Source organism: Apus apus, chromosome 2, assembly GCF_020740795.1.
Source record: "Apus apus isolate bApuApu2 chromosome 2, bApuApu2.pri.cur, whole genome shotgun sequence".
In the NCBI taxonomy this organism is placed as follows: domain Eukaryota; kingdom Metazoa; phylum Chordata; class Aves; order Apodiformes; family Apodidae; genus Apus; species Apus apus.
The window spans coordinates 54,310,538-54,336,170 of record NC_067283.1 but is presented as its reverse complement, the minus strand read 5'-3'; the positions used below and the strand labels follow the sequence as shown (position 1 = coordinate 54,336,170).

General features: G+C 40.4%; 1 protein-coding gene across 7 annotated transcripts in view; it reads right to left on the bottom strand.

Moving 5' to 3' along the window:
* Positions 1–25,633, bottom strand: part of HECW1 (HECT, C2 and WW domain containing E3 ubiquitin protein ligase 1) — a 269,482-nt gene that overhangs the window by 208,434 nt on the left and 35,415 nt on the right. Inside the window, exon 1 of one of the 7 annotated variants that reach the window (XM_051612725.1) lies at positions 1,829–1,865. The exons of the other annotated variants lie outside the window; for them this stretch is intronic. The gene's annotated coding sequence lies outside the window, so the exon portion shown is untranslated. Of the gene's footprint in view, positions 1–1,828; positions 1,866–25,633 lie in introns of those variants that run through there. 7 annotated transcript variants of the gene reach the window in all.

The following is a 25,633-nucleotide window of genomic DNA, read 5'->3' as shown; positions in this document are numbered from 1 at the left end:
GCCAAGACGTTCACAGCCTTTCCCACAATGACATTAATCCATAGTTCTCCACTGGCAGCGTGAAAAGGCCACAGCTCCACTCCTATCTTCAAAGCCATCCAGACTGTACCACCAAGTTACACAGACCAGAGATACTGCATGACCAAAGTAAAGCTGGAGAGCAAGGAAGAACTCCTGGACATACACCCCACTGCCCTCTCCTGCACCCTGAGGTGTAGCAATGATTTTGTTTCCCTCCCCTCCCACCCCGTTCCTCAAAGCATCTCAGCATGACAGACTTCAAGTCACTTAGTTTGTGAAGGGGAAGCAAGAGTGTAAATTGATTTACCTAAACTGCCTGGCTCACACATGATGCAAAACCTAAACTAAGTCACAGAAAACATTTTTTGTACAGAGACAGGTTGTGTTGTGATGCTTTTGCACAGAGAAAGAAAAATCTTGCTCAGGGTTTACAGCAAGCCTGATGACAGAAGCCCCAGCCACCAGCACCCCATCCAGCCATGAACACCCCACGGGGCTGGGCATCCTTATGCCATGCTCTGGCCAGGGCTCTGGCCTCCTACAGAGTATTTACACCCCAGCTTCAGGACAAATGGCAGATGTGCCTGTATGTGTTCAAACTTTTACAGCAACAGATTGGAAAAACACTATCTTACATATGATTAGACTTACTAAGGGGTACATTTATGTTAAATAAAGTGGTTCAAAAATGTAATTATGGTTGAAATGCACTTGAGGTAAATTGAGAGCCTGTGATCAGATGGACTATCATCGTTTTGATGAACACTTTTCTGGATCTTTGTGGTCGTCTCTGCTCACCTATGAACTTCTGTCTTTACATTTAGATAGCACATTTCCTGGCACTTTTGTTTGGTTTTCACGTGGCACTCACACAGCATTTGCCCTTTTCTCTGCCCATGACTGTGCCTGCCAGTTACTATTGCAATAAAAGCCTAAAAACACATTTTCAGTAAATGTGTACACAAACACATCATCTCAAGGGCCAGAACAGTCAGCTGTATCATGTTTTGAGCCTGCATGATGGATGAAGTGAGAGGAAGAGACTAAAAAATACAAGGGCTGTGCTGTTTGTGTCAAGACTACTCAAAGCTTGAGTACTCATTCATTTGGTGGGTGAGAACAACATGGGTTTCCAACAAAATTAGCCCTGCATTGACAGAATATGAGTAGTTTCTTCTGAAATCCGTGCACAAGATTAGCAGAGTTCAAGAGAAAAATAAGTAGGGACGAGAGTCTCCTCAGCAGAGTTTTCCTAACCTATTCCTCCTTCTGAAAACACAAATTCAAGTTGATTCAATTGATGTTAACTCTCTCTCCTGATTTGCTTTTCTCTCTCTCACCTCCTCTAACACCGTCTCTTTCATCATCCATCATTTAACATTAAGATTTCTTGTTTGCTTTCCAGCTCTGACAAGCCCAGCTGTGCCTCAACCTCTCTCCCTTCAGTTTATCTCCTTAATTTCTGCTATTATTCCATTTCCCTTCTCCTCCACTGTTGATTTCCTTCTGGTTTGTCCCTCTCTCTGTACAGAAGTTGTTGCTAGTCTCTGCAGCTGATGCTTGACCCTCCCCCATCCAGCCTCTTAAGTAGTGTCTGAGTACCTTATAGATTTTTCTGCTTAACATACAAGCATATTGACATCATCTTTATGCATGCCATGCCTTGCCTAAAGCGATTCTAAGACTCATATCCTGCTGGTACCTGCCATCTTGCTTCAAATTCCTATGCAAATGCACTTTTTGCAGTAAGTGTTTAGGTAATAAAACTCTGTGGTAAAACTGGCATGCAAACAGCTAAAATCAATACCTGTTTTGCATGTACACCTGAAGATGCACAAGTCTATGGGACCTGATGAGATCCATGAGTCCTAAGGGAGATGGTGGATACAGTTGCTAAGCCTCTGTCCATCATATTTGAGAGGTCCTGGTGGTCTGGAAAAAAGGCAACATAGCACCTATTTTTAAAAAGGGGAAAAAGAAAGACCCAGGGAACTACAGGCCGCTCAGTCTTACCTCTGTGCCCACCAAGATCATGGAACAGATCCTCCTGGAAAATCTGCTAAGGCACATGGAAAATAAGGAGGTGACTGGTGTCAGCCAACATGGATTCACTAAGGGCAAATCATGCCTGACTAATTTGGTGGCCTTCTAGGACAAGGCCACAGAGATGATGGATAATGGCAGAGCAACTGATGTCATCTACCTGGATTTGTGCAAGACATTTGACACTGTCCCCACATGACATCCTGGTCTCCAAACTGACAAGACATGGATTTGACAGATGGACCACTCAGCAGCACCCAGAGAGTTGTGGTCAATGGCTCAGTGTCCAAATGGAGGCACATGATGAGTGGTGTCCCTCAGGGGTCAGTATTGGGACCAGTGCTGTTCAACATCTTTGCAGGTGACATGGACAGTGGGATTGAGTGTATCCTCAGCAAATTTGCTGATGATACCAAGCTGTGCGGTGTGGTTGACACCCCAGAGGGAAGGGATGCCATCCAGATGGACCCTGACAGGCTGGAGAGCTGGGTCAGTGCCAACCTCATGACGTTCAACAAGGCCAAGTGCAGGGTCCTGCACCTGGGTCAGCACAACCCCAGGCACAAATACAGGCTGGGGGGAGAATGGCTGGAGAGCAGTCCTGAGGAGAAGGACCTGGGGGTGGCAGTAGATGAGAAGCTCTACATGAGCCACCAGTGTGTGCTGGAGCCCAGAGAGCCAAACACATCCTGGGCTGCATCAAAAGAAGTGTGACCAGCAGGGCCAGGGAGGTGGTTCTGCCCCTCTGCTCTGGTGAAACCCCATCTGGAATACTGTGTACAGTTCTGGTGCCCTCAGCACAGAAGACACAGACCTGTTGGAAAGGGTCCAGAAGAGGGCTACAAAAATGATTAAAGGGCTGGAGCACCTCTGCTATGAAGACAGGATGAGAGAGCTGGGGCTATGCAGCCTGGAGAGGAGAAGGCTGCGGGGAGACCTTACAACAGCCTTCCAGTACCTGAAGGGAACCTGCAGGAAAGATGGGGAGAAACATGCAGTGCAGTGTGCAGTGATAGGATAAGGGGTAATGGTTTTAAACTGAAAGAGGGGAGATTTAGCTTATATATTAGCAAGAAATTTTTCACCATGAGGGTGGTGAGATATTGGAACAGGTTGCCCAGGGAGGCTGTGGAAGTCCCCTCCCTGAAGTTGTTCAAGGCCAGGTTGGATGAGGCTTTGTGCAGCCAGGTCTAGTGGGAGGTGTCCCTGCTTATAGCAGAGAGGTTGGAACCTGAGGATATTTAAGATCCCTTCCAGCCTTAACCGTTCTGTGATTCTATGCTTGATTCTATGTCTACATAAATGGGCACACACCTACTGTGGGGAACGGTCCATCTTCTCTCCCCCCACGTAAGACTAAACAAAACGCCTTTCAAACCAGCAAAGCCCCCTGACACCGGCCCGCAACACCTACATGTATATTATTACATTTCTATGATATCCTTGCCTCCTGCTGCTGCCCATGCTATCTATAATGGTTGTTCTTAGCCCGTGTACTGTTCAGAGCCTTGGGGTAGATTGTATAGTAATTAGCCCAGGAGATCTCTAGTCATGATGTGCATTACTGCTTAATAACAACTCAGTCTTTGCAAGAAAACCCATCCAAGGCTGAAAAAGTATGTCACTCAGTGGTCAACAGCATGTTTCCAGAGCCACCAATGAATACCTGTGCTCAGCTCCCTGAAGACTTGATGCCACTTGAGTAGGGGCTGATCTTGTAGCACAGAGAATGAACAACTGCCCAAACACTGAGCCACCAGTTCAGAATAAGATAGAGTATCACACCCAGCTTTGCAAACAGAGAAGATATGCTTTTCTATCAACAATAAACAATGACTTAACAGTAACAGAAAAGCAGGTATGCTTTTTTCCTGCAGATAAGCTTTTCTGTTTCTCTGTCACTCCCTTCTTCCTTCTCCCCTGCAAGCACCAGGCCCAGTATGCTGGTAATTAACAGTTCTGCTGGACAGTTCAAGTACTGTCTCTCCTTTGAAAGGATCAGAACAGCATTGAAGAGATCAGAACTCCCCTTGTTTTTTTTAAACCTCCACAGATGGATATTTGAAGGGTTTTTCAGTTTTTAATAAAGATCAGAGAAAGAAACATAGTACTGGTCATTTATCTAGAAGTATTTGTTCCCTCTATCTCAACAAATGAAAACAGGAAAAAGTATCTCCTGCACTTTTCAGATTTGCTGCTAGCCAAAGCCACTACTTCAACACACCTAGCTGCATCAGAAAATATTTAAAATCGCTTAGAATAAATGCTCAGTTTTGTTGCTGCAAGGTAACTACTAACAAATTTTCATGTGTAAATTAGCTAAGTATCTCACAAACCAGTGTACAAATTAGGTATTTTCTTTTCCCTTCAGTAGACAAAAAGAGAAAGAATGTAATGTCATTAGGAAAAACAATTAATATGTTAATTGAGGATTTTAATTGCCTAGAGACAAAACTCAGTTGCCTTGAAATCTGGCTCAAAATCAGAGTTACATCTGCTGTGGAAAGCACTCTAGCTTTTTCAAGTAAAGGCACAAATCTGTACATATTAATATAAAACCTCTGACTGCTTTACACCAAAGGCAAATTAAGAAGACAGCAATGCCTTCAGGCCATTTTCAGGTGAGATCTTCCATTTGCTAATTTGCAGATCTACCACATTGTTGTCAATTACCAGCCCAGTCTTGAGAGGCATCAAGTAGTAATATTAACAATAAATAGCTGACATTATTATAAATGCTGTATAAATGATATTATTTGAGAGTTTGACTAGATTATCCTTAAAGGTTCCTTCCAACCCAAACCATTCTGTAAATAATTGCTGATACATTAAGATGGAGTTTAGAACTGGGGTCCTGAACCAAAACCTCCATGAAGCAAGGAGACATATGACCACAGAGCAAAACCCATTATTTCTGCCCCCAACCACATGACATCTCAAACATATGCCCACCAAGAGCTTGAGATGAACAGAGACAGAAGAGAAAATGAGAGTAGTCACTACTGTAAGTAAGCTTTTGCCTCAGGACAGACACCAACTGTTTGTCAGATTTTCCACAGGCATTGCAGAAAGGAGGATTTTTAAAAAGAGGGAATAGAAACAGGATGATAAGAGTATTTCCTTTGCCTGACAAGCAGGAAGAACAGCAAGAAAAACCTGTGAAGATTAACTGAAGGGGGCAGCAAGCATTCCAGGGACGTTGGCAACAAAGGCAGAATTGATCAACAGTGCTGAACTCTTAGTGTGGAAAGTTGGTAGGAAGGGTGTCCACAGGTCACTCACTCCTCTGAAGATGAGCAGCTGTTTGATATATTCTGCAGTTCTGCAGAAACAGGAGCCAACAAAGCAAAAAGAGGGCAGATAGAAAAAATACAGTCAGAGAAACGTGCTGTAGGTAGGTAGAAGATGCTTCCAGCAGTACTGTGGAAAGAGACCAAGTGAGGTATATCCATTCCTACAAAGGATATTGCAATAACTGAGACCCCAGGGAATGAAACACTGAACAACAATGAGCTGGAGAGGTCCAGAAAGGCTCTCCTGCAGAGCCCATCTCAGCCAATTTATTTCCAGAATTATTTCTTATCCTCAATGGAAAGATCAAGTTTTGAAAGAGAATGAAATCTGTCTTGTTTTGATGAGCTTCTGGGAAACTAGGCTTCTCACCAACCTCTCCTTCCTCCTCTGGATTTTGTCAGGCTATGCACCAGACTCCTTGGCTGCACATAGAACACTACAGCTATTGACAGCACACAATGAAAACTAAAGCAAGTTGGTATTATTGCACCAGAAAGGCATCAGTTAGGGCTGATGTTTCTGCACCATCAGTATTAGTTATCCCCTTCTCATTTGTGGTTGAAATGATGTGTATGTCCATTTCTACCTAATATTTTGGTTTGCAATCACATTTGCCAGAAGAAGTGGTCCATACATATTTTTGATTACTTGTTCCACCTTGTACTTATAAAGTACACTTCATGCTGATGACAGGCATCAGCAGTTCAGTCACTGGGCCCTAAAGACTTCTCCAAGTTGTGAGACAGCAGCTGCCAAATTCCTCCTAGAGCTCTGCCACTGGGACTGAGTGCTGGCCTAAGTAGAAAACATTTTGCTTGATGAGGTGGAACTGTGTACACTACCACACCTTCAGATGGAGTGATTTCTCCTTCCTCCACTGGCTCCAATAGACTATAATTAAGAACTGGTTGAAGGGACTGGCTTCAAGTCCTCACTCTCTCCCTGACAATCGTGATTTTCCTAGTGACGTGGATACTTGGCAGCACACTGACTTAAGTAGAAAAACAGTTTAACACAGTCCATCAGCCACTTGAGAAATGAACTCAGATCTGAACTGCAGTCCTAAAGGATCAGTGGAATAGTAACATCTGCAGATGAGTTAATGCTTACCAAATTAAGTTTAACACTGAATGAGCTGTAAGCATCAAGCACAAGGAAACCAGACCCACCTCCTAAAGAAATAGGCATGGGTGAACAGTCAGCACTTGCATCCTTTACCCTGTCACTATAACCCTGTACTCATAAATGCAATTTCAGGGTCTATCTAGAAGCATCCTTTTGCTAGAGCAGAAAGAGACAAGGGACTAGAGAAGACCTGAACCAACAGTGCATGTGACAATAATACAGAAAACTATGTTGGCATTTTGTATTCAAGCAGGATGTTAAAGCTATTAGACCTGCAGCAGGGAAAGGTACAAGACAGCAAAATTTATTTAGTACTGCCTAAATGCCATGACTCCCCTCTGATTGCAAAAAAACACTAATGCCTGTGTCTGCAAAGCAGCATGCTTCAAGTATAATAAATTGCTGCTGGACCTCTCTGAAGCTGGCAACCTCCTGAACTTATCTGATGAATTGTGACACGGAAACATCCAACTATCTACTAGAACCACCAGCAGCATCTTCCCCCAGTTGCTCAGTGCAATGATCAGTATCTGCAAACTACAGCTTAACTGACAAAAAAAAAAAAGATGATAAAAAAGCAAGCAGCAAGCCCAGCAATCACAAGCTTCTACTGTAAATGATAAATACCAGACCCTGTTACTCCAGTTTCTAAACCACCACCAGAAATCTTAAGGCTACATTGCCATGACACTAACCCTCCTGCCTGCTATGCATCTTTATAAATTCAATGGAATTACCCTGTACCCCACTTTCATCCTCTTTTCACTACAGTGAAGTATCACCACAATAACAGCATGCTATAAAACAACACAGTGGCACTACTTGTGCCAAAGTAATTAATTTATTACCATATTAAATGCTGCATTTGGATAGTTTACTAATGATGGACGTTACAGTAAAGTGACATTAGAGAGGTGGATCCACTTTAAAGGAATTTTGCTGGCTCTGGGCCAGGCTGTGATACATTAGACTTTCATTTGCTTTCCCATGAACACAGGCAAATGTTAACATGACAGCAACTCAGTGAGTTGCATTTAGAATTGCACCATTCACTTTTTCAAAGCAATATTCACAGAGCAAGTTGTTATGGAACATATACAAAGGGAAAGGTTGAAAGCCTTTTTTTTCCTCCTTGGAAAAAACAGCTCCCAGACAAGAAACATTATTTCTGCTAACTCGTTGGCTCCAGCTCTCTCTGCATAAAAATTCTCAGGCAGCACCTGCACCAGGTCTCAACAGGCATGTTCTTGGGCACCCAAAAGGTAAACAACCAACACCATCTCTGAAGTTGCAAGGAAGCTAAATATCTAGACAAGTTGAAATTTTATTTTCTACACAGATAAAATGTAAAGCCACAATTATTACTGGACAGTAGTAATCACTGATTGTTTATCCAATACTCAAATTTCAACAGCATTTCACGTTGGCTATGAGGAGACAATATTTTTTATACTCAGAAAAAGTGTTAAGTAGGATAATCAATCAGGCAGATAAAAGACCACACTAGGCTTTATAAAAGACCACTGAAGGCAGCAAGTGCTGTTCCCCAAGTAGACAGACTTGAACAGAACTGGAACAGTTTGCCCATGGAAGTTGTGGATGCTCCATCTCTGGAAGTGTTCAAGGCCAGGCTGGATGGGGCTTTGAGCAACCTGGCCTAGTGGGAAGTGTCCCTGCCTATGCAGGGATTGGAATTAGATGATCTTTAAGGTCCCTTCCAATCCAAACCATTCTGTGATTCTATGACTTAAGAAAGACACATTGAGAAGAGCAGGGCACATTCACCATAGGGAAAAGACAGCTTATCTTCATAAAAACCTGTCCATAGGGACAACAGCAGAGTATATCCTACCTAGACCACCAACTTCCCACTACTTGCTGTGCACCACCTTCTAAATGGAAAGAGCAAGATGAAACACATTTTTAAAAATGGGCCAGTTAGATAATTCCTATCCAAAGAAGGTAAGACCAGCAATGCTTCATCTTCTCTCAAAGTATCTTAGAAGGTCTTCAGTATGTGACCTGGATGAAAAACAGTTACTTAAAATCATAGAATAGTTTGAGTTGGAAGGGACCCTAACAATCGATTATGTCAGTTAATTTTCAATAAGACCTAGGAAATAATAGGGTGAAATTCTGTATTGCTGAAGTTGATTATAATTTGCTACTAACCTCTAGGGTGAAGCGTTAGCCCCATTAATTACACCTTACCTCCCCATTAATTTTACCCTACAAAAAGAGGCAGTACTTGAAATCAATTTAAAAATAAAATCAAAGCAAGGTCTTACTTCCTCAAGTCTGTTAGTAGTTGATTTTTATTTTTTTTTAAGAATTGAAATTAAGTGACTAAAACTCTCTCAGAAAAATAAATATTAAAGATATGAATAAGAAAATGTTTCTATCTCTGCCTTCCATAACTGTTATTTCCCATACTGGACCAAGAACAGGTTTTCTGGTGTTTGTGGGGTTTTTCCTCTTCTCTCTCTGGACCTGCTTAAGATCACTTCTGCATATAAAATACCTGAAGTGCCTTGAGGAAGCCAGTACGATTTTCTTATGCATTTATAGTTCATATGACCCCTGCAGACTACAGGTTCTCTGAGAGCTCACCAAGATCCCTGAACTGACCGCAGATGAGGTGAGGATTTTAAGGGTATCCACTTCTGTCTCTTCACAGGTGACAAACAATCTAAAAAAAGTCATGTAAAGCAGGAAAAAATAAAATGCATCTTCTCAGAGAGGAGAATTCTGTAACCAGGATGAAAGAGAAGAAATTAATACCAGCTCCTAAACAGCAACACTGTCAGGTGAAACTACTAGTCTAGATATACAAGAATAAAGGAAATTCCTTAAGAATAAAGGAAGATTAAGTGTTGAACTTCAAAGTAATTTTGTATGGATTTTTTTCAGTGCCCAGTGATTGCTGTCCTAAAGAAATCTCCCTTGAATCATTATATGGGCATTTTCTGTCATCAGTTCTCTGCCTAGTTTGATCCTAAAAGGCATGAGCACTAACATGTACAATTTCTCCCTCCTCACATCCCATCCTCTACACTGGGTGCTTGCAAAGGCTTCTAAAGGCTCATTTTCCTGGTGCACTACCTTCTCCCTCTGCTTGCTTTACCCTGTGCCTCTCATTATTCCACTTCAGTTGCATGGACATGATTTCAAAACCGCAAGTTTGAAAGCACTGTTAAACATCTTACTCATTTATGGTACTGTTCTATAACCTTGAAAAGGAGATTCCTTCACTAACCTCACAAAAAATAAACAACGGTGGGCAACAAACAAGTCATCATCTGATATTTGACTCATCACACGCACTTGATTATGTCTATAGTTTAAACCACATACAACTGCAACAATATTTTTACTGGATGCCATTGGCATGCCATACTTTTTGTCTTATTCATAACTGAAGACAATATATGAACAACCATCTTATTTAAACAATCAGATTAAAAAACCCTCCACTACACTCACTTTTGGCTTACATTAGTGGCTAAGATGAAGGGATCAGCATTCCATCTGATGCCAAGATTTCACACCACAAAGTCATCTGACCTTAAAGAACAAAAATCCAACTCACAATTCTCATTCCTTTTATTCAAATCAAGGAGTTACTCCTCTCTTTCTTAATATAACTTAGTACACATCTACTTGTTTTGGTGTATTCTTGTATTAGTTTGGTTCTCCTTAACTATCCTAAAAAGATTATTTGAACAGTAAGAGTGCTCTTTCCTCTTCAGACATTAAAAAACTCTGAAATTGCACATGGTTGGATACAAAGACCCAGATGGAACTGGTTTCCAGTAACAGAAAAAGAAATTGCATCTCTGCCTTGTGTAAGCTGGTCCGAGTCTAATCACCGGATGAGTTAAAACTAAGATTAGCACCATCTCTAGGGACCGCATCATTGTCTGACCACAAACAGTGGGGCCAGACAGAGGATTCTGTAGATTGTTCCTGTGGTCTGTGACAGGAGGCCTCACTGACCGCTGTATCAGTGTCAGCCTGGCCTTGCCACTTATGAGGACACACTATGTAAACCTCTAAGAGCACAGTAAATCAATTTGGATCTGTTAAGGGATAGATAAGAGAGGGAACATGGGATGGCAGATGGCATTACAATGGGCTCTTCTTTGAGCCTAGCTCCTGTAGCAGTTGCTGTGCAGAGAGGAAGCATGGAAGGATGGGACAGATGAAAAACTCTCTCCAATTCCTCATCCACCAGACAGTCTGGAACACCAAGCTGCAGAAGATGCTAAGTATGAAAGTGATGCAATATCCATTTTCAATCAGGATACCATTTTTTTTGACCCCTCTCCTACCCGCCCTGCACTTTGAGCCTGGCCATTCCACTTGACACAAGACATCAGGCACTCTCGTTGAATGTCATGACGCACATAAAGATCCCATCACCTGGGGCCCACAATGGCTGGCAGATATGACTCTCCAAACGCTTGCTATCTTCCCGGGGGAGGGGGGGGGGGGGTGAACTGAAGTGGCTGTCTCCTGGAAATAGCCCGTCTCTTCACTTACACAGCCAGTGCTCCAGCAGCATGAAGTGCAGTAGCTTAAAAAAGGAAGAGGTGCTCAGGGCAGTCCTATCTATTGCCTCTTGCACAGCCTAGCCTGTGTCTTGACATGACACATGCACCAAAACCGTGTCGATGACAGTTCCACCTGATGTAGCAGCCCCTTCTCTCCCACGTGCATGTTCACCTGATGGCAGGCTAGTGTTGCAGCTACATGGGTTTACAGCTAGAGCAGCCTCAGCAGAATGCAGTCTGCAGAGGTTGATCTTTTTAATGTGTATTACATCACTATCAACAGACTTGAGAGCTAAATCCTGGAACTAGCCCATGGTATTAATTCTAATTTACTTTGGGCCCAGTTCCAAATGGGTGACTATGCACACAAACATTCATCGGAGTGTACAATCGGCTGTTATGAACACAAAATTATTTCTTGTGCTCATGCATGCATAATTTACATGCACTAATTTTGATAACAAAGTAATTCCCTAGCAGAATTCCAGTGATCAGATGTAACAGAAGAGTGCTGTTTAAAAAAAAAAAAATAAATCACAGTAGTATCTTATTCAGCTGCATAAAAAGGAATGAGAAATTTATTGCTGTTTCTAGAACTAAAAAAACCTACAGTATACCTATCATTTTTCAGCTGACTGCTGGTTTTTTTCTTTCCCCAATTCCCCCAGTTAATTTCCCCCATACAATTTAATTTCTACTAATAGCTATTCTAGATTGTGGCATATAAGCATAGTCATCCATAAAAAAAATCAGCAGGATGCAAATACTATTAAGTAGAATGTTTTCTATCAGGAGTATCTGAGTTTCATGCTTATTTGCAAAAAATTCCTCTAAGGAACCAATACTTGGCTTCTCAGTCTTGAAGTGACACAGCAAACAAGTGAACCCAGTGAACCACAAGTGACCTATGAATCATAACGAAGAAATATCCACCTTATATTAAGGAAATCCTTAGAAAAGGAGGATAGGCAAATTGTGCTGATGAACGTGCCAAGTGGAATTAATTCTCTCCAGGTAATTCTCACAATAAATTTGTTTGTGTCCTTTCCAGAATAAACTAATAAACATTGATTAAACCTATGTCAGAGCAGCTATCTAGAATACTGCATTTTGTTACCGTATCATAGAGAAATAATGCAAAATCATCATCAAGCAAGCAATTAGCATAGAAGTACCCTGGAAATAGAGTCTATGCAAACAAAACCAGACCATTTTTTCCATACACAGTGATTTTCCCTTTTTGTCACTTTTATTTAAAAGGGAAAAGGGGTATTCTTTAAATTACAAGAGATTTTTAAGAGAACTTTATATTTTGGAAGGTGTGAGGCTTGTTTTTGAATAACCCATCTACCAGCCTAAGCCCTCTGTAAAAAGTGCTTGGAAAGTTAATATTTGTCTAAGTCACATACTCAATACGTTAATTTGTAAAGCAGAATTCAAGGACTGGTGTTTTTTTCAAGTCAGGTGAATTTGTTCTTGACTATAACTCAGGTTGAAACAGGCCTTGTATGTGACAATAGACATGTATGGGAAACGTTTTTCAAAAATAACCTCTCATGAAATAGGCTTCCCAGAGCTACTGATTCTGCATACAAGCAGCAAAATACAGTCTGGAATTTTCCCTGCCTCTTTCACTGTCCTTCATTACTGTCTACTGTGATCAGAAGACACTTAGAAAGGTGCTGACACCCTTTATATTAAATTAGCAGTGGTGGTACCAAACCTTAGACGTAGTGATTTCAATTCAGCAAGTTATGGTATATTCTTAACTATATGAATAAAACTATCAGAGCTAGTCAAAGCAATTCTACGTGTGTTTGTAATCAAGCAGAAATTTAAAACTACAATCAATATTACGTGTTACAATTTGTTACTGAGGGAATTTGGGGAAATCTGTGCTGAAAGATTCATTTGGCATTTCAGCTTTTTTCAGGAAACAGAATCCAGCAGTAAGTAATTTTGCAATCTGAACAAATATTTATATTACCATGTTGCCTGACCCTTGATTTATTTTTTTATATATAAATGTCTGAACATAGATATATGAATGATATGTATCCTTACTTGTCATCATGCTTATGCTTGATATCTCTACAGATTCTTATTTTTTAAAATTAGAAAGCACTTCATACCACAAGAATAGCTTATTAAAGTGAAATTTTATTTATGGGGACTTAAAAGATAAGGCAGTGTTAATTAAATGAATTGAAAGGATGCATGTTTCCATCACAGAACACTTCTGAGCATTTCACCTTGCCTTGATTGATACATTATATCTGGCAGATTCTCTAACCAACATGGTGTTTTTCAGTCTGGTGGAAATATGCTCTTTAGGTCCTTCCTCAGAGACAACAAAGGAAAAGATCTGAGTTGTGAGCAAGAGAATTGTAAATATTTGCCAAAAAACACTGTTAGCTATTTTGGAGTATTCAAGTGTATTTTGGGGTGAGGGGATAAATAGCAGAGTTAGTAACTAAGATTTAATTTAATTTCAGCTTTTACAATATTTGGTATTCTTAAGAAACCCAACCCTGGAGTTATATGAACAACTACAAATCTTTTCTTTCTATATTGTGAGTTTCTAGCTTTAATTTTTCAGACAATCTGGAAGGTCAACCCTAAAGGCCCAGAAGTCACAAGATTAATTTTAAAAAGGTTTTCCTTCCCACAAATCTATTTTTTTCCTAAGACAACTTCTCAGCTGCTGGTTCTTGACTCACGTTTTCAAGCACTTGGGATGGGCAATAAAAAATTAGTGATAAAAGAGACCAAGTGGGGAGCTTGCAGAGGAAGTGATTTGTGCACTGGCCTGTGCTCTGCATGGGGGGATGCAGAACCACACACCAGCTCACATGGAGCTGCCTCCCTTCCAGCTGACAGCATGGATGGACCTGAAAGCCAGGCAGATGAAGAATGTGAGCACACCCAGAAGAGAGTGAATGGGGCAGGCAGGAAGCCTTAAGACATTTGGCATTCATGGAAATGCCCTTTCCCTTACCAATTCCTGTCTTACAAACAGCAGAAAGGACAGCCTAGCATTTCTCATCTAACCATCAACCACAGCTTCCAGTAAAAGCACACCATATAAGATCAACTAAACCTGTGAGAAGGCCAGCTGAGAAGCTTTTTCCTCAGGAGAGGCAGGTTAGCACTCACATTGGAAGAATACACAGTCAAGAAGATGCTCTCGAGGAACAGATTTAGGTGACAGTTACTTTTAATATACTTGCATCTAAGGTAATTCTCCTCCCCTTCACTCCTGGATTTTTTGGATTCTCAGATATCAACAACTCTGTTCCAAAAATTGCATCCCACTGCGACTTGTCAGATGCACTCAGACTGGGAATAAATATTAGTCTGAGTCCTGCAAACATCTGTACAGGTGAATAAACTAGAGCATGCCTGAGTGCAAAGCCATTTACTTGTCAAAATGTTCGTAGGAAGGGGCAGTGGGTATGAATAACATGTGATGAAACAATTTTAACAGTTTATCACTCAAGTAAACCTTAGTGGAATTTCATGTGTGGTAAAATTATTCCTCAAGTGCCTTCTGCCTTTCAAACTAAAAAAGCTTCAGGAAAAAAAAACAAAAAAAGAAAAAAAGAAAAGAAAAAAAAAAAAAGTGGTTTCACTGCCTCAGAAAAGGTTTCCAAAGCTTTCTTACTATGGGAAGTTTTAATAAAATAACTACAGAGACCACACAGCCAGTTACAAGGATTCTTTCTTCTGCAGTAAACATGCTATGAAACCAACATAAACACATGGAAATTTACTCACTATTCTGTCCACTTTGTCAAACCTATTTGTGGATTTGGAATCAAAGCAATTAGATCAGGTTAGAAGTGGTGCAGTGAAGTAGGAAATCAGACCCTTCACTTTTTCACATGCTCCACTCTAGCAGAAAGTAAAATGAGCACTACACTTTCCAAAAGCTAAAATTCCATCATTTTTTTTCCTAATAACAGTTTTAATTACTCATTAATTTATTATGAATAGCTACAAGCAGTGAAATTCTAAGAGATTCATTTGGCATACAGAGATCAAAAAGAGTCCTTTTGGCAAAAAGTATCCAAACTTCCTCATTATGCAGCTTTTGCCTTTTTCTCACCAGCAGTTGTATTTTAAGAAATACGTGCCCATATATGAACCAGGTTCAAGAATGAAAAGTCTCTGGAGAAAACTGGAAAAGCTTCTGAGTTAATCAGACTGTGAAGATCTTGGGCTCCTTAATTCAAAAGCAGAATACTGTAGCAGTACCAGAAGCAATTGATAGGATCAAGATCCCATTGTAGCTGCAGTTACAAAAACAGAGACAAAGAGAAAATAGCAGCTCAAAAATGTTTAATTTATAAAGACAGAAAAATCAAAATACAAATTACAATTACTTTGTAAATGGCAAAACACAGTGTCCCCTTGCACAGCATGTTAATCTGACATTCTGGAAGCGCTCAGAAGTAAACCCCTTCTCACTTAAGCATCGATCCACTGCCTTTCATTTAAGGCTATCTTTCATACCTTGTGAAATATTTCTGCCCTCCGAATTCGGAGCGCTCTGATCTCTGCAGATAGCAAGAGAAAGTCTGTCAATACCCAACATATATTGAAAAGATAATGCAATAAAGTGTGACAAAAAACAACTCTTGAAAAAAATCACCTGGCCACAGTCATGGAAATTCTTGTTATCCTCCAAGTATTTTTGTATTTGGAACCAAAGAAACCAGACAGTGTTTTCAAGACATTTACTCATCTTCTTTTGAAAAGGTCATTTACTCATAAGTGCTTTAAGCCGATAATGATGAAAAAGGGTTTTGTTTTCCCATGCTTACTCCAAAATCTCTGCTGATCACTTAGTAGTCAACCACCTGATGTATAGCTTTAATTATACCATCAGAGTTATCGCTCCACCCCTGCTTGCTCTTGCTCTACCAATAAACTGAGTGGATTCTAGCTCCCAGTATTCCCTATGAGAATAAATTCAATTTCACAACCGGCTGACCAAAGTCATGACAGATCCTTATATGTTACAAGCTATTATGAATTACATCTAAGATACTCTGAAAAATTACTTAGTACTGGTAGATTTACAGCTCAGATATGGAATTCTGCTAATTTTCTCTTGGAGAAATCCAGTAAGTCAACAGACTCTCCTTAGAAAGTCACCTACAAGTTCCTTGACAGCACCAACTGTTCACTTGGGATTGTGGAAATAGTGGGTTTGGTGTTTTTTTTAATAAAATCTTAATGGTTGCTTCTTCTTGAGGTTAAATGGATCTTACAGGACATGTTACATGTCATAGTCCTTTGTCTACCCTCCAAGTCTCTACAATTCAGGTAGGAATGGCTAACACCATACTGAGCCAGAGCAAACATGCTCTGCCATGAACTGTCTTCATTCTGTCTATTTACAAAGAGTCATAGGGAATATATATATAAATAACATAGCCCGTCTACCAGCTTTTTCATGAATTCAGCTGAAAACACATGCAAAATGCACAGCTCTCATAGGGACTTTTCAAAAAACTGAAGGCAGCCTTCTGATCATCTCCAGCTGGCAGGCCAACATTTGTCCTGTTGTGTACCAACACAAAGGTACCTAACTTAACATTAAGCCTCCCCTCTTTGCATATGTTATTGATCTGGGCTGGTTTAATTTAATTTAGTGATGAATTCTCACTAGTGTTTCTGTTTTGATGGTTTTAGTGCCAGGTCTTTTTTTTTTTTGCTTTGCTTTTTGAGCAGATCTGGAGAGTGCCCTTGGGGCTGGTAGCTCCCTGTCCAAGTTCTTGGCTCAAATGCTCATCTCTTAAACTGCCTTTGACTAAAGCAGTCTCTGCCTGTGGTGGCCTAAGAGTCACTATTTGTGAAGGGAAAGAAACCAATTGTCCCATGTAAAATGAAAACAGGATTTCCATATACCTGTTTCCTGAGATAGAGGCTACAGAAAACTTCCTTTTTCCACAGAATGACACAAATTGAATATATTTCTGTTTTACAAACACCAACACAGAGAAGCTAAAAAGTAATATAGGTAGTAAAAAAGAAAAGAAATAGGTCAGAGTGTCTCCTGGTAACTATTCCAAGGTTTATAAAGTTGTAGAAAGTATTTTGGCCCAAGTTCACAATGTATTTAAAGCTGATTACAAAAAATTAAGCCACCACCAATTTACATGTCAGTGGTTACAAATAGTGAGCTTTCTTTTTTCCTTAAAATTGTAACTTGCAGACACCACAAAATTACCTTCTCACACACACAAAACACTTAGATTAATTTCGCTGCTATTGTTCTTTCCTTTAATGCACAAGGCAGCGGTTTTACATGTCTCCATGGAAAGGAGGACTAGCCCAAAAGTACAAATACAAGCTGGTGATTTTACAAATTTCTCAAACTTGTGCAAAGCAACTCCAAAGCAACATGACCCCCAAGGTAGAAAGATATTAATAACAAGAAGTGACCAAACCTTCTGATTTGCTTTTATTACACCCTTATCTTTGTCACTACCACAATGGCATTGGAGGAAGACAGAAATCAGATGCTTCTCAAGCTGACCACAACCCAACAATGCAGGCTGGATAAACAGCAGACTGAGGAAACTGCTTATGGAACAGCCCGTAGTGTCTCACAGTAAATCAATAAATGCTGATTAAGTGACCATCCCTGGTGAAGTTATTAATCTGGCATTGTCACAGAATCACCAAAGCCTGGAGCTGCGGTTTGTAGCATCAACACCTTTAGTTTTGCTCCTGGAACCAGGCACGCAGCCAAGAATCAGCTTTATGGGTCATCCAAAGGCAGGGGGCTACATTTCTTCAGGGTCAATTTAAAGCCCTCAAAAACAAAGCAAGCAAACCAAAAAGTCAGGGCCTAGAGTGACATTGTGTGCCTTATGACACTGCCCGATTCCTATTGTGCTCCATGTCAAAAGGCAGCAGAGACATTTGGGTTCAGCTCTTTTTCTTTTCCCGACTCAAGTACTGTCAACCTGACCAATTATTTTGCCCACACTGCTTGTTTGCACTGAAAAGATGGCAATACCTGGTGCAGATTGCTCTCCTCATCCAGACAGAGAGACTAAGGGAACTATTTAATTGGTAACTGAACCCTAAAAGATGCCTCTAAATGAAGAAAGCCTAAGACTTGGTCAAATTTAATTCAGTCTCTGAACTAGAGAGAACTTCCCTGCTTATATTACTTCAGACACTCAACTCACCTTCCACAATGAAGAAGTCTTTTTGTGCAAACCTTACCAAAGAAGTCAATCTGAACATCACAGACAAGTCATTATTTTGAAGAACTGTCACAACAGGGGAGAAAAAAAGTAGTATGAGAACACTTTTTTAAATGCCTCCTACTAACCACGGAGGCGGCAGAAATAGCAATAGAAAGAGACAAACCCAGGTTTTATTTTAAGTTTGGATTTGAGAGCCAGTCATGTTGAGATCCAGGCAATTGTTTTGTAAGTGATATGAGAGAAGGGAGCTTTTTTCTCCTCCTGTAGCCATCCTTGTTGTTTTTCTTTACCCCTACGCACACAGCTTGTCACCATCCAAGCTATGCCTGTGCTCTGAGAACCGTAATTCCAATGTGATCTCTGACAAACGTGCCTAAGAAATGCAGCAGTTCCTGGCACACGTGGAGCAGGAACTCCCCTGCACCATCTCCCACCCTCTGAGAGAGGATCGTGTGCTCTGCCCCCTATGGCCAGCCAGATCAGCTGGCTGGTGGGAAAAGATGATCAAAGGCTAAGCCTCACACTACACAAGCATTTGCCCAGACCTGTTCTCAACTCTAAGAACCCTCCAGAAGAGCTCTGCCCCTTGTTGTAATCACACCTCTTCTTGCTTCCTCATCAAAAAAGTTATTTCAAAAGCAATTTAAAGGATCTGGGAAACAGGCACTACAACAGCAGTTACACCTCTCCTCTCCTTCTTCCTCACCAACTCAGACTCCACTCAGAAGGTAATGCTTGGACGTAACAGAAAACTGCTGAGCTGTTGTTCTTCATTAGCTATGTAGGACAGAGGGCCAAACTTTACTGCCTCTGCCATCTTTTCTCCAAAACTCACTCCTTATACTGAGCTGAGAAGAAAGTAGATAAATCTATGCTAAGTCCCATCTGCACACTGAAAGAGCACTGGTTCAGGTCCTCCAAGGAAAAGCAGTAAAGCCCAGCTATTTGGACTGGGATAATTTGTGAATTACTTGATTTCTATATACACCAGTTCCTCTTATCTCACAGGGAAGTGTGTAAAAACATTGAACTGGAGGTGCTCATCATCTCTGCCATCACTACAGTCAGTACAATCCCTTAGTCTCCTTTGAGGACTGTTACACAGCAGCAGGAGGGTGACTGCTTTTTGTGAGGTTTTCTGGAAGTCCTAGAGTTTACCAAAAAATGAGAAAGTCCAGGGGGAAAAGACCCAGAGACAACCAATGCAGGATCACCAGTTACAAGGGAGGAATGTCCTGTATTGGACATTCTTATATGGCCCCATAGGGCCACTAACCACACAATTTAAATGAAAGTGATGAGTACTGTTTGTTTTCGGACACTTGAACAATAACCTGAAGAAAATGGATACCCTTATATTTTAGGGACCACCCTGAGAATCACAGAAAAGTTAAGTATATGCCCTCAGCATTAAAAGAAGCAGACATCATTGTTGTTCAACTGTGCAGCATCTCCAGACACGTAAAGTAAGATTTCAGTTGTTGAGGCTGCAGTAATCAATTCTGATCTGCAACAAGCCTCATCCCATTTGGGTAAGCTCTTGTAAAAATTTTATTTACTACCTCTATAAAAAAATCCCCTCCAAAGTAAAACCACATTGGACCTTTGAACATTAAAATTACAAATTGTTACTTGGGAGTAAACCCCAAAAGCCAGAGCTTCACAAATGAGTCTGCAGGATCCATCAGAAAGAGATCACAATGGATTTCCCTTACACTTGCTCTGACAGAAATACTGAGAGTTACTGGAGAGTTAGCCAGTCCCCCAAGAAGAGAAGGGCAGCAGCCAGTCAGCTGGACTAAATTGCTTCAGTAGATCCTGGTTTCCAACTGATCTTGTCTGGTGGAGCTGACCACCACAGCTCATTTTCCCATTCTGCCTTCATTCATCTCCAAATTCCCCACCCCAAGTAACCTTCAAGGCCTATCCTTCAAGCAATGGCACAAAGAAAATTGGTAAAACTAATGGAAAATAGACCTCTGTTTTCTGCTCTTGTACCTCACACAACAGATGTTTTGATAATGAATTTAAACTATGCAATGGTGCACTGCAAAAAAAAAAAAAAAAAAAAAAAAAAAAGTTCCAATGTTCTCCTATGCCCTTCCCATGACTTTGCTTGCTAGGGTGGTTTTGAAAAGGACAAATTGCCTTCATTAATTGAAGCTGTGCATCCTGCATTTTACAGGGAAGATGCCACAACAAGCTTGACCCCACTTCCACTTTGCAAGGAATTAAAAAGTTCCCACACAAAAGAAATGTAACAAGAAGAAAATTCAGGGACTCAACAAAAAAATAAGGAACTCTACAAAGCTGATTAGAAAAGATTAAACCAGTCAGGACGGTTCTGAAGCAGCCTCTGGACAGAGCTGTGAGAAAATGTCTAAATGTCCCACAAAGGATGCTTAAAAGGTGATACTCAGTTTATTTAACACCCTTATTACAAATCCAGCTGAGGGGCAGCAAAGTACATTTCTCCACTCTGCAGAAGTCTGTGATGGAGAAGCACTCTAAGCCTTGGGCTGCTGATGCTATGAAGTACAGAAACGTAGCCTTCATGGTAGCCCTTGCTCATATTGATAGCAAGTTTCACAGAAATCCTAAATCCCTGTGCCCTTGTGAGGAGCAGTGCTTTATATCAGTGGGCAAACTCAGGTGCTAGGGTTTAACACACACTTAGGTGTCCAACTCAAGAGTCTCAGGGAGTTTGATCTAAAGTCCCTTGAAAGCAACAGGAGTAAAGGTTTGATCCATGGGCTTTGGACAGGCCTCCAACAAAAGTCACAAGGGAAAGCTAGTACTTCAGATGGAAAATAAATCATACAGCAGAATATTCAACACTTCAGCTCTTTCAAGCGGGATAAAGCACTATAAAAATGTGCCTAGGGTAATGGTAGGGAAACATCTTGGACTGGCTTTGAGATGGATGAGATAATCTGTTGGGTCATTTTAATCACCAATCTATTCAATTTTCAGCTTAAAATTAGTAAGCCTAGACAGCTCTTCTTTTTACCTTTCACATAACTTGCCTGAAGAAAAACATACAGGTAATGCTGTTTGCAGCAGCATTTTCTTTACAATAATAGCATGAATTGTAATGTACCAGTCACAGCTTGCAAATAAGGGAACAACATTTTTATGAAGGAATTCTCTCAAATAACTCATTTTTTTTCAGTATTTTCAGCCACACTGCACTTCCTTTTATATATGTGTACTATATATAGATATATGGCACATGTAGATACGAACATAGACAGGAGAGAAAGGAAAAAAGCAAGCATGCACTAGCATCAACAGATGTCATCCATGCAGATCAAAGGCAAATATTCATCTCAAGTGTAGCCCTGAAGCAGCTCTGAATCACTGTCTTTGCAACAAGGCAAGAATCTGCTTTTTTCTTCTAAATCCATCTGTCACCAGAACACCTCAAATCTGCCGTAAACATGAACACCACCAATGAAAACATACTTGAGACCATACTTGAACAGATACAAAGAGTTGCTCCTCAGTTACTGGTAATGCTGCACATGAAAGAATAACACACATACAAAATTCCGGAAGGATTCATACCAGGAATTATGCCTGTTTCCACTAACACAACTGCTTAATGCCTTGTTTTTCACCCAGAAGAGAATTCAGTGGGCAAAACACAAACACAACAGGAGATGCCACTTTCTGTTCAGTCTTTGCAAAGTCTATCTGCCCTACTGGACTTGGTAAATCTGAGGTCATGCTCCCAACTCTGACAAGGTTTGCAATATTCCACACATCCCGCAGTAAGGCCCAAGTGACACTGGATCATATACAGGGATAAGAGAGCCCAAACACAGCCAACATAGTTTTTTTAAGCTTAACTTCCATTTGACACCAAGATTTTGTACAGTGAGCACATTTTTGTACTTGAGTTGTGAGACTCAGGTTTTACATATTAATGTCTGCTACTTGTGCTTTCTCACCTAGGAGTAGAATCACTGGCTCTCATGATTGTTTACAAGATATTTGATGTATTTCTATCTATTGCATGACTCATTATTTTAATTACCTCAGTAATAATGGAGACATTCACTAACATTCAGCACTCTCTAACAGAACCTGAATGCATTGCCTTTTTGTCACATGGCATATAGATGTGAGTAGTCAGGAAAACAAGACTTTGACTGCACAACCTTCAATGAATTTGGTAATTGATATTTGATTCTTGAGAAAATCAATCTGCCCCTTGTCTTGTGGTCTTGACTCACATTTCCTCCTAAGGCATCAATTACCACATTGCAATGACTAGATCATTCTAAACCTTACAGCACAGTTTTTACCCTTTTTGCTTCAGGTTGTTGTTTCACTTCTTCTAAACCTCATTTCCCAGGTGCCTGACTTCCATAGTTAGCAGAAAAACAGCAGCTAGATCAGACAAGACAACATCTGCAGAGTTTATTTCTCCTAGCACAGACTGGAAAGATCTCCAACTTGTATCTTGAACCACTGCCAGGACAGACTTTTTTTGCCTGTTCTTTCTTTAAATCTATTTTAAGCACCACTGGATGTTTTTGTTTGATATTTTCAAAGAAAGTATTTGTTGAAAAGAAAACAGAACCTTTAAAATGTACAGAATAAGCATTTAAATGAACAGTTTGGTTGCCAAATGTTGTGTGGGTAATAATTATGGGAAAACAAAAAGCCTGGGCAATGCAGCAAACACAGATCTGAAATACAGTAGTTCTAAATATTGGCAGTCTCTATTATAACAACCAGTGTTACTTCTAAGACTTGTAGAGGGAAAAAAAAGCCTTCTATTACAGTCTGCTCTTGTCTCACTGCAGTGGACTAACTCAGTTTTGATGCTGTGCAAAGAACACTGATCTTTGTGAAAAAGGGACCTCAGGTGGAGTTTATTTTTCAGGAAAAACTTGGTGATGTTCTACAGTGTTTCACAGCCTCTCTTTTACTATTGGAATGCAGGAAACTCGTGTGTCCTTTCAGCTTCTAAAACATGAAATCCGCCACTCTCCACTGCAAGGGGAAAGGTTATTCTTTTAATAGAGAAAGCTTTGCTCTGTTCTTCAAAATTGATCTGAAAAGCCAGTCAGACCTCTCAAGACAATGACAAGGCTGCTACACACACTCATATGCCCAACTATATTTCCAGCCCTTCAGCTCATTAAGAAAGTGTATCACAACAGATAGTTGTCACAACAGATTATGACAGCCCACATTTCTGACTATTACCATTTGACAACTGGGCTTAAGGTACCCCAAGCCAGCAGTGTGGGTCCCAGTGCAGCTTGCACATGTATTAGGCAAATCTTCAACTGAAAACAACAGTAGTCACACCTCTGGGGAGCTGAACCCTGTGGTCTGCAATTCAGGTGCCTGTCTTCTATTAAGCAAAGAGGGAAAAGGGCAGAAGTGCCTGGTGCACAAAAACTGGGCGCTTAGACCAGGCACTATCGCAAATAGGATTTTACAGTGTTTATCCCACTTTGAAGAACAAAACTTCTCTAAGTGCTTGGCTTAAGAAATAATTGGACACCCAGATTATCATTTAATAAATATATTGATAGAACAATCTTTCCTATCTCTGAAAGTCAGTGGATGAAATTTCCATTCCAATACAGTAAGATACACTCCAGTGATAACTGGGAGAGGTGTATAAGTGTCTAACAGCTGTATTTGCTACACCTCATAGGCTGAATGCAGCTTCCTTTGCCTCCAGGTAGCAGTCATACATTTACACCACTATTTCATCTTCCATGGATCTTTGCCAGCCTCTTCCTGAGATATATTTTTCCTGCCTTCATATCAATTCAATACATTTTCTCGGGGAGGAGAGGGAGAAGCAGTCTGGGCACCCTGAGCCTTATCACAATCAAAATGATAAGGCGCAAGCACAAATTTGGGTGGAAAGAGCTCTCTGTCAGATTGCTGCAAAACTGAAAAAATCAGATTATACAGATGTATTGCCCACAGTGTTATCAGTTACCAGACTCTCTATGTGACATTTACACTTGGTGAGTGTCTGAGACTCGTGCTTAGGGCAAGATGTTTCAGGTTGATTACCTACTCAATTAGAGCGTACTGTAACCATATAAAGGAGATCACTGTATCCTTGATTACTTAGTATGGTTTTGTTCCTACCATTTATAAAGATTTGGGCAACTCAGTTTAACACATTAAGTTTTCTATTACTATTTTCTTTCCTCCAAAGAAATATCCCAAGCTAATTTAAATAACTTTTAATATTTTTATTTTCCAAACCCAGCAAATCATAGCTCGTTGAATTAGAGCACGCAGGAGCACTATCACACCATCATATCTCCCTGGCAGCCAAAACCTGCAGCTTCCCAGTGGATATGTGTCAGAAGGGGAAAAAGAGTTCAAAATGGATAAAGTGGAAAAGAGCAACTATATTTGAATAAAATAAAATTCAAAAAATCCCTTAAGGCTTATTAGACAATACAAGCTCGCAGTTCCCGTACCACACAGTACTGCAAAGTGGTAGGGTACTGGCAAAGGACTCTTACAAAGCCTGTGATGTTTCTACCTTTCATTAACTTAGTAACATATGTTACCGGCTTATGAGACAGGAACTGCACAAGGCGGACCTTTCCTTCTGATCCAATGCAACTGCTCTTAGGTTCTCAGGAGGAACTTCATTACTACACACCACGCTGATCACAATATCTATTATTAGACTTATTCAAACCTCTTCTCATACAGAGGGTTTTCGATTGCTCTAACCTTGAACTAAAGTAGGTTGGACTCAGGAAAACAAACTCAACCTGCTAGTTCTTCCCAACTTTTAAGTCCTCACAGCATTTTTTGGCAAATTAAGAAAAAAGCTGAAAACATATCAATTTTGTTTGCACAGCTCAGCATCTCTCTGTCTGTAAAAAGGACCACAAAATTCTTTTTTTTTTCAACAGCTCTAGTATACAGCTATGCTGCATACATACATTATATGAATATATATTAAAAAATGTATTGGGTGACCCATTAAACCACAATATTTCCCAAAAGCACTCTGCCTTTTCTATCATCTCTTCTCAGAGAAGTCAATGTATAAAATTTCTCTGCCCTCAGTGACAGTGCTGTTAAGACAGTTATTCAAAAAACACTACTCTGAAAATGATATTTCGTACTGCATACTCAAAAACCCAGCAGAACCCCTACTTCTGCAGTTTTCCCCTCTCAAATACATGCACACATAGATATTTGTTCTGCATTCTGATGAGATCTTGAGAACATTAATTATTTTTGCCCAAATAAAAACAATACATTCAGGAAAATACAGTTAATTGGAAAACTAGTGTCATGCTCTGTTAATTGGGACAATCACTGGAGAACAAGTGGAAGGAATGTTTAAGAAACCTTTTA